Source organism: Marmota monax, unplaced genomic scaffold (assembly GCF_021218885.2).
Source record: "Marmota monax isolate L192 unplaced genomic scaffold, Marmota_monax_Labrador192_F-V1.1 WCK01_AAM20220418_F8-fsc00273, whole genome shotgun sequence".
Classification (NCBI taxonomy): Eukaryota; Metazoa; Chordata; class Mammalia; order Rodentia; family Sciuridae; genus Marmota; species Marmota monax.
In genome coordinates, this window is record NW_026692357.1 from 851,492 (window position 1) to 860,249 (window position 8,758).

Here is an 8,758-nt window from a genome sequence, read left to right on the forward strand (position 1 = left end):
ATCACCATCACATGTCACTCCTCGAGGTGTAAGCTGAAATTGTGTCACTGTTGTTTTTCAGCTAATCGTATTATTATCTGCTTGAAGAAAGTGAAATGTAAAAACACAGCCAGTGAAGGCAAAGATCTGAAGATACAAATCCTAATCCCTTATAAATGTTTCCTGTTTATTAGTCAATCCTTAACCCTCAGCCCTCTGAAATATTGTTAACATCTTTTTAAAAATATAAGATGTCTTCTTGTTACAGATCTGGGGCCTCTCAGGAAACTGAGGCAACACAAACACTCCCCCTCAAGCTCCGATTCTTGTGATCAAGTCAGAAAGATTTCAGACACATTGCTCAGAGTAACAGGCATGAGTTTATTGAAGGGATGGCAAATGAGGCAGGGGATATTTTCAAGGGAGAGAGTGGGTCCTCTCAGAAAGGAGAGGGACAATATGCCTTTCCTGCACTGTAGTTTTATTGGGGATCCCAAAGAAGTTTCCAGAGAGTCTCACTCACTTCTACCTTTCAACTTTTGGCTGACAGCAAGATGACCTCAGACTTTTAAGTCCCCTCTCCATGACATTTCTAGGTCTCATTGGCCCATGCTGATTAGTTTTAATTGGATTCTTAATCATAAATTCTTATAGATTTTATTGTCAGGAGGAATTAGCCTTATCTCCCTGGGTTTCAGGATCAGGTGCGTAGAAAAGGTTTCAAAAGTGTCCCCCTTCAGGGTAATCAGGATTCCTTCAATCGACATTATTTGCATTTCTCCTGTAGATAACAGGTAGTTTGCTGAGGAATGCAATATATTCTGTCCACTCAGGCCACGTAGAACTGCACGTAAATTGCTTCCTGGAAAACAAAACATGTGGGGGTCAGCAGAATGGGCCCATTTTATAGAATTATTCCCTTAACTTCGTGTTCTCACCATCCACATCTCTCTGTTCCCTAACATTCTGAGAGCCGGTATACAGAATTCATCAGTTTGTGAGGTTGTTTTGTTTTCAAATTACTTCATATGCATGTGCTTGCAGATCAGTGCCCTCCAAATTTACCATCAGTCAATGGTGGCTACAACTGTAATCCACGCAGAAACTTTGTGTCTTTATCACACGATGGGTCATGATACTCTCAGGATTTTTATTTTATAATTTGGATTTTAAACACACATACTTCTTTTGAAGAGTTTTTATTTCTATAACTCTGTTGAACAAAATATATTTCGTATAAGTATTTTTCATTATATAACCTCAAGGCTCAAAGCATCAATTGAATATAGTTTTGCAAAACATGTTCAGAATGATTGTCTTAAAATGAGGGGTTAAATAGATATCACTCTTTTTTAAATGACCCAATCAATCATTATTTATAAACAGGTGTTCTTTTATTATCTATGCAGCATGATATATATATATATATATATATTCACCCTTGGCTAGAAACCATCAGTTTTTATACTAAGGGTCCTCTTAACAAAATTTAAATTCAAGCAACTTTTCTAGTTTGTTGTTTCTTATTTGCTATTAAGTAAAATTAGAATAAGATGTACTCTATGTTTGCATAAATATGTCAAATTATATTCTACTGTCATGAATAACTAAAAAGAAAAAAGAAAATTAAAAAAAACCTTACTAGATTGTTTTGAAAATGACATGGTCTTTATATCTAATGAGTTTTGCATCCATATATTCTACCAACAGTGGATCAATAATATTTGAAGAGTTGCATCTTTACTGGACACATACACAATGTTTTTTTCTTGCAATTATTCCCTAAAAATACAATGAAACAACTATTTTATGACTTTTTAAAAATTAGATATTATATATAATAAAGAGGTGATTAAAAGTATAAAGAATAAGATATGCAGGTTATGTACAATACAATGACTTTTTATATGGGGAACTTGAGTATCTTGCATATTTTTGGTATCCATAGGGGTCTTGGAACCAATTTCCACTATGCAGATGACAATATTTGCAAAAGATGCCAAAAGAAATCGTCTTTAACCAATTTTTTCTTGGATTCAAACAATAGTGGGTAAGTTCCTAAAGTTGATTACTTTTAAAAGGAATTTCTTACCTTTTAAAATCAAGCAGTGTGTTGTTCTTCTGTGTTTGTTATAATTATATAGGCAAGAGGAAGCCTTGCTGCTCAGCTAAAAAGTAATTTACTGGTAGTGAAAATGGAATGCTGGATTTAGTTGAGAAGTAAAGAAAGGTGAAATTATTGATTACAATGTAGGAACTAATTTTTCTTAATTCATTAGCTAAATGTGAATGCATTAAAATCAAAAGAATGTGAATCAAGTCTTGCTTTAATTAAAAAAAAGAAATCGAAAGGATTACTGTTTTAAACCATTTATTTTACTAATTAAGCAGGCAAAAGCAATAATTAGTGGCTTTACAAACTAATTAAGGAAGAGTAAGTTTAAAAGTCATTGGAAAGCAAATATTTAAAATAGTTTTAAAGACCAAACATGAAAAAGTGCATTGAAACTATTATTCTCATTTATTATTGGTGTCATTGTAAGTTGGCATAACTCCTTGGGAAAACCATTTGAGTCATAAAAATAAATATCTCCTTTGACTCAGTAATCCTACTTCTGGGAATTGGTCCAAAGAAAGTAATTTAAATGAAGGCAGATACTACTTGAATAACAAAAAAATAAATTCATTATTTCATGTTTAAGAGCAAAAAATGAGAAGATAATAAATAAACAAAATCAGGAAATAAATAAATGATGGAACCCTTACTAAATGGAATATTAAGATATCATTAAAAATAGGGTATATTTAATATATTTAATGCTTGTGGAAAGGTTGTGTGATTCTTCAAGTTCAAGATAGCAACTGAAGACATAATTTATGTTTTATTTTCTTCCAAAAAAGTAATGTATAAGTTTATAAATAAGTAAATAAGTACAAGTTTATTTATAAGAGATCTGAGGAGGGAAGTGATCCTACATCAGGTCAGAAGTACTGATAAATATGTAGAAAACGAGAGACATTTTGAATCATTTACACATAAATCAGTGTTATTCATACCTGGAGTGTGCATAGAAAATAGTGTTAGAGGAGGTGCAAGCCTCTCACTTCTGAAGTGTTTTTAAGAACCTAATCTTGTTGCAAAATCATATGGGAAATGAGAATGGGAAGAGAGGGAGATCAACATCATGGATTGCAAGACCATGAGTTGCATGTCTTCACACACATGTGCACGCACACATATACACACACATACACACACACACAGAGCCTTTCTGTGGTGGCTCTTTTCTCAGGGTTAAGTGTGATGTGAACTAGACACAGGAAGAGTTAGGTTTGCTACTTGTCAATGTTGATGCCCAGAGTCAAGTTTTCCTCATTCTGTCAAGAATAGAGATAAAAATACCCCCGATTTCCTGCCTGCTTCTTAGATGTGTGTCTTAGGATCTATCAAAGCTTCTCATTTAGAGGTTGTGATCAACTTGTTTACTCAAGTGAGATGAAGAAATAGAATTCCATGGTTGCCAAAAGAAATTCTGAGCAGCCTTCTGTAATTGATGTAGTTCTTCATTCATAAATGTAAGCAGACAGCCAAGGACGACAGGATATGAGAAAAACACCAGTGGCTGTCCATAAATTATTTTAAGGATGAGAAAGAAGATAAAATGATAGAACAGAATAAAGGCTTAAAATAATCTTAATTTATATCTTTAGTATTACTATGAAATGAACAAATTCCAATAAAAAGAATGTAAAATTCCAAAGGAATCTGCGGAATTTTAAATTTTAATAGCAGTAGATTATGTACATGATTTTTAACCTATTATGATTTTTTTTGTAATTAGTAGAATACTGTTAGTGGTTTTAGCACTGATAGTGGTTTTGTGTTACTCTTATACTATGTATAACTATGTAACAGTATGGACTGTTCTCAAGTAACTACTTACCCTAATGAAGAAAAATAATTGGAAAGCCCCAGTACAAATTTAAAACATAGTTCTAAATTAAACATATTCTTAAATGTTTATCCTTGCTCCTCTAGGTTAAAGAAGTCTGAGAAGAGTTGAAATAAAATTAAAATTCAACTTATCAAAATTTGTTGGTTAGACTGAAAGCAGTGCTCAGAGGGAAATTTACAGCATTGAATGCAAAGAGGAAAAGTGGCATCTAACATCAATAATGTTGCTTCTGCCTTAGGAAAACAGAAAAAAATATGAACAAATTAAATCAAAAGTAAACCTAAGGGGGAAAATAATAAAATTTGAGCAGAAATCAATGAAACTGATAACACAAACAACAGAAAAAAAGTCAATAAAATCAAAATGGACTTTCAAAGAGATGAATTTTAACTATAAACTTGTAGCCAAATTAACAAAAAAAGAGAAAATTCAAACTTCTCATAACAGAAATAAAAGAGACAACATGACTATTAATTTCATAGGCTTTAAAAGAACAATAATAGAATAATATGAATAATTGTATGCCCACAATTTGATAAAATAGATAAAAGGGACCAATTCCTTAAAACATACAAATATATAAGGAGAAATTAATAATCTGAATAGGTCTATAGATCTACTAAATAAGTTGTTAATGACTAATAAACTTTCAGTCAATAATTAATATCCTAATGAGAAATTAATTTTATTCTATCTTTATTTGAGCCTGTCTTCAAACTTTCTTTATGCACATCCAAGACTTTGAAGTACATAAATTCCATCACTCTGAAGAATTTTCTTTGACATTCATCATAAAGTCGTTCTACTGGCAATAAATTTGTTAAATTTTCATTTTTCTGAGAAATTCTTCATTTTCCCTTAACTTTTAAAATATAATTTCACTGAATATAGAATTCTAAGTTGTTGGATATTTTCTTTCATCATTTTAAAAAAGTTCATTCCACTTTCTTCTTGCTTGCCTGGTCTTAAAAAAATCCAAAGTACTTCTTACACTTGTTCCTGTATAGACAAGTTTTCCGGCTTTCAAATTTTTCTGCAGTTTGAATTTAATACACCTAATAGTATATGTATGCTGATTATGATTCTCTGAGCTTCCTGGATCTGTGGTTTTGTATCTATCATTAATGTTGAAAAATTCTCAGTCATTATTGTTTCAAATATTTCTTCTATTCCTTGCTTTGATTGTTTATTTTTGTGCTTCTGGAATTTTCATTATGCATATGTTATATATTTTTGGAAGTGTTACACAGTTCTTGGTTATTCTGTGATTTTTTTTCCATTGTTTTCTTCACCTAACTTTCCTATGTATATATGTGAATATACCATAGTAAATCTCACCATCAAGTGCATGCATAAGACACTAATAAAACAACTATAAGTAAATAGCAGAAACATCAGTAGAATAGAGGGAAGAGAATAGGGAGAAGGAGGAGGTTAGAGGAATAGGAAGTACTGGGGAATGAATTAAAACAAATTATACTCCATGCTTTTATAATTATGTCAAAATTTATTCTTATGTATGACTAAAAAGAAACAATAAAAAGTAAAGAAGAAAATTTAATTTAATGTTAACTTTTGATATTTTGTCAAGTTCACTAATACTTTTCTTAGTTATATCCAGTGTATTTAAAAGTCTATCCATGACACTCTTCTTTCTTGTTATGGCTTTCAATTCTAGCATTTTCTTCTCTTTCTTTCTTATAATATCCATCTTTTACTACCTGTTTTACCCACTCTTTCATTTCGATTTCTTTACATATTAGTCAGAGTTATTAAATTTCTGTTCTGAAATTTTAAATCTCTCTGCCATTTCTCTAACTTGTTCTGATGTTTGCTCTGTCTCCTCAAACCGTTCTTTTATCGTTTAACCTTCCTTGTACCTGATGTTCTGAGTGAAAGAAATTAAACAAAGCAGGTCCTTGCGGTGAAGGTTTTGCTTCTCTGGCCAGGGTTTAGTCTGTCTTTACCATTTGCTCTACTTGCATCAGAGGCTTAAATTTCCTCTGGTGCCCTTGTTTTTGTCTCCTTGCTGTATTTGAGTTTTCTGCAAGACTACTTATTAAATCATATCTGAGGGAGGGGAGGGGGGATAGTAGGGGAAAGGAAAGGTAGCAGAATACAACAGTCACTAATATGCCATTATGTAAAAATGTGAGTGTGTAACCGATGTGATTCTGCAATTTGTATTTGGGGTAAAAATGGGAGTTCATAACCCAACTGAGTCAAATGTATGAAAGATGATATATCATGAGCTTTGTAATGTTTTGAACAACCAATAAAAAAAAATCGTATCTGAGACTCCCCATTCTTTTTGTTTTATCTTTCTGTTATCATACAAGAGCTCTGTTGATGTAGTGGTAAGGTAGCAGGGGAAGAGACATGTTCTGTAGTCCTATAGTCCTATGATTGGGTCTTAGTTTTTAGTGAGCTTGTGTCCCTGGGCTGTGTCCTTCAAAAATGATTCTAAGTCTCTCTACCCCTTGTGTTAGACAGCAAAGTTAGAAGAAGCTGGAGTTGAGTATTTTTCTTCTCCCAGGTAGTTTGGTTCCTGCTAAAACACTAGTAGTTTATGCTCTGCTCAAACAGGTTTTTTCTGAGAGCATCATTGTGAAGAACAGGATCCTCCAGCATATTTCAAAATGGCACCCCCACCCCCCCCCGCGCCTTTCCAGACATAGTGTTGGGTGGGATATGTTCTCTAATCTTTACTGATTCCATCCATGGAGCTTCTGTTTCTCATACTCATTCACAATAAGCTTCCAGAAATTCATCAATTGTAGCTCAGGTTTCCCACCTCAGTTCTAGTTTAGAAGTTATCTTACCCATAGTAAGTTGGGATTGCTCAAGTCTACCTCTCTGTCATCATTTTTTGGGTCTCTAATTTGCCTTGTGACCTCAGTTCTCTGATGGAACCAAGAAGAGTCATGGGTTTTCACATTATTTCAGTTTTGTTTCATATCATGTGGAAAGAAGTGATAACACCTAAGCCCCTTCTATGTGAATATGGAGAAATTTCCATTTGAAATTTTGGGATTTTTAATAAAGTACGCTTCAGAAATAAAAAAAAAAAGTAAAATTTCACTGAAGAGATTGAAGAAATAGTCAAATCTTTCAACTTTTGTACAAAAGATAAAGAAATTCAAAATATGTGATGAGAGACTATGTCAATAAATAAGTCAGTAGGAATGCAGTGCAAAGATCCAAGGACCCAGGGAATTGAGGGAAAAACTAACAAAATACAGTAGAATGTTCTGGATCTGAAGAAAGTTAGTTTAATCTTTAGATTAAAGTTTAATCTTTAGATTAAACTATGCTGATTTGATAATGAAAAAGGACAGACACAAAGAGAGAACTTCTTGAGTTTTTTCTCACCAAGGATAAAGATTACCAGAGGGATAGTGGAAAGCTACCAGAGAGTGAAATTCACATTACTTACAAAAGGAAACTCAGACTGACTGCAGCTTCTGGTTGCTCATTAGCAATAGTGAAGGAGTGCCAGAAGTCAGCAGACACTTGTGTCAATGTTTGAGGGGAAGTCACTGAATCTAGGGTTCTGTAATCTCAATATGAATCATATGAGAAGGTAAGATGTGATATTGCAAATGGACATACCTATGGTAACAGCATTAAAATATGAAACTCAGTCTGGGGATAGAGCTTAGTTGGTAGAGTGCTTGCCTTGTATGCACAAGGTCCTGAGTTTGATCCCCAGCATAACAAAATAAAATAAAATATGAAACTGGCCAGCATAAAACAACAACAACAAAAGTTGGTAGCACCTGGAGGAAAAAGGAGAGTGTACATATTTCCATTAAAGGAAGTCAAGAAAACTTCAGGTAACCCAAATCAAACCAGAGTTTCCTGCAGGTCACCTGCAGGTCAGAATTGGTTGCACCCTCCATAGACTGACCCAGAAAGAATCAATTACAAAAACAACAAAACATTTAAAAATGAAGAACAAATGGTGATTCAAGAAATCATGGATATAACCTAAGAGTGAAAGATTAAAAAAAAAATAAGATTTAACTCTGTGTCAGAATGAGAAAATAGTTGGATCATATTCGAGTAGGAAATTAAAAACCTCCAAGGAAATATTTTGAAGTAGATACTGTGAAATAAATATTATAAACTTACTAATGAAATGAAGGCATATGTTGCTTTATTAAAGAAGAAGGAGAGATGAAAGGAAGGAAGGAAGAGACAAAGGGAGGGAGGGAGAAGAAAGAAAAGGAGGGACTGAGGAAGAAAAGAAGAGAGAAAGGGAGGGAGGAGGGGAGAAAGAGAGAAAAAAAGTCATTTGAATTTGCAGGCATAAACAAATTCATACAGAAAAAAAAGTCAAGAATCCAAAAATCAAAGAAAGAAAGATATGGCAAGGTTTTTGAGTAATTATAAAGCTACAATTCTTCTGATCTTGATGCTTAAAATCTTACCTTTAACGAGCTTCACTTTGGGTAGCTTACAAAATGGCACGATTCGCAAATACCAAATCTATGAAAATCAATGTCTGTGTACTTGATGGTGTGTGCTTGGGGAGAAGAGGAGGCAGGAAGTTGGCAGAAGGTTGAGTTTCCTGTCTGGGTTGACAGCTAATGAACACATGCACTGGTGTAAGGTCTTTAGTGTAGATACATGCTCAGGAAGACACCATGCTACATAGACCCGAAAGTATAAGAGGTTAATAGTGGCTGGAACCCCCTAATGAGAGCTGTACTGTAGGAATTGATATGCATTTCTATTTTAACAAAATATGCAGAAAAAACTTTTCTGGATTAACATGTAGTTTACTTTGTAGGGTTGTGAAATTGTGAGGTTTTCTTCTG

The 8,758-nt window shown here is 33.3% G+C and overlaps 1 long non-coding RNA gene across 1 annotated transcript; it reads right to left on the minus strand.

Moving 5' to 3' along the window:
• Positions 1 to 340: 340 nt before the first annotated feature.
• On the minus strand, positions 341 to 8,469 carry LOC124091414 (uncharacterized). Its single transcript, XR_006851356.1, has 3 exons — positions 8,369 to 8,469; positions 1,617 to 1,761; positions 341 to 841 (listed from the first exon to the last, which is right to left on the minus strand). It is a non-coding gene; the product is annotated as an uncharacterized LOC124091414 (long non-coding RNA).
• Positions 8,470 to 8,758: the final 289 nt, after the last annotated feature.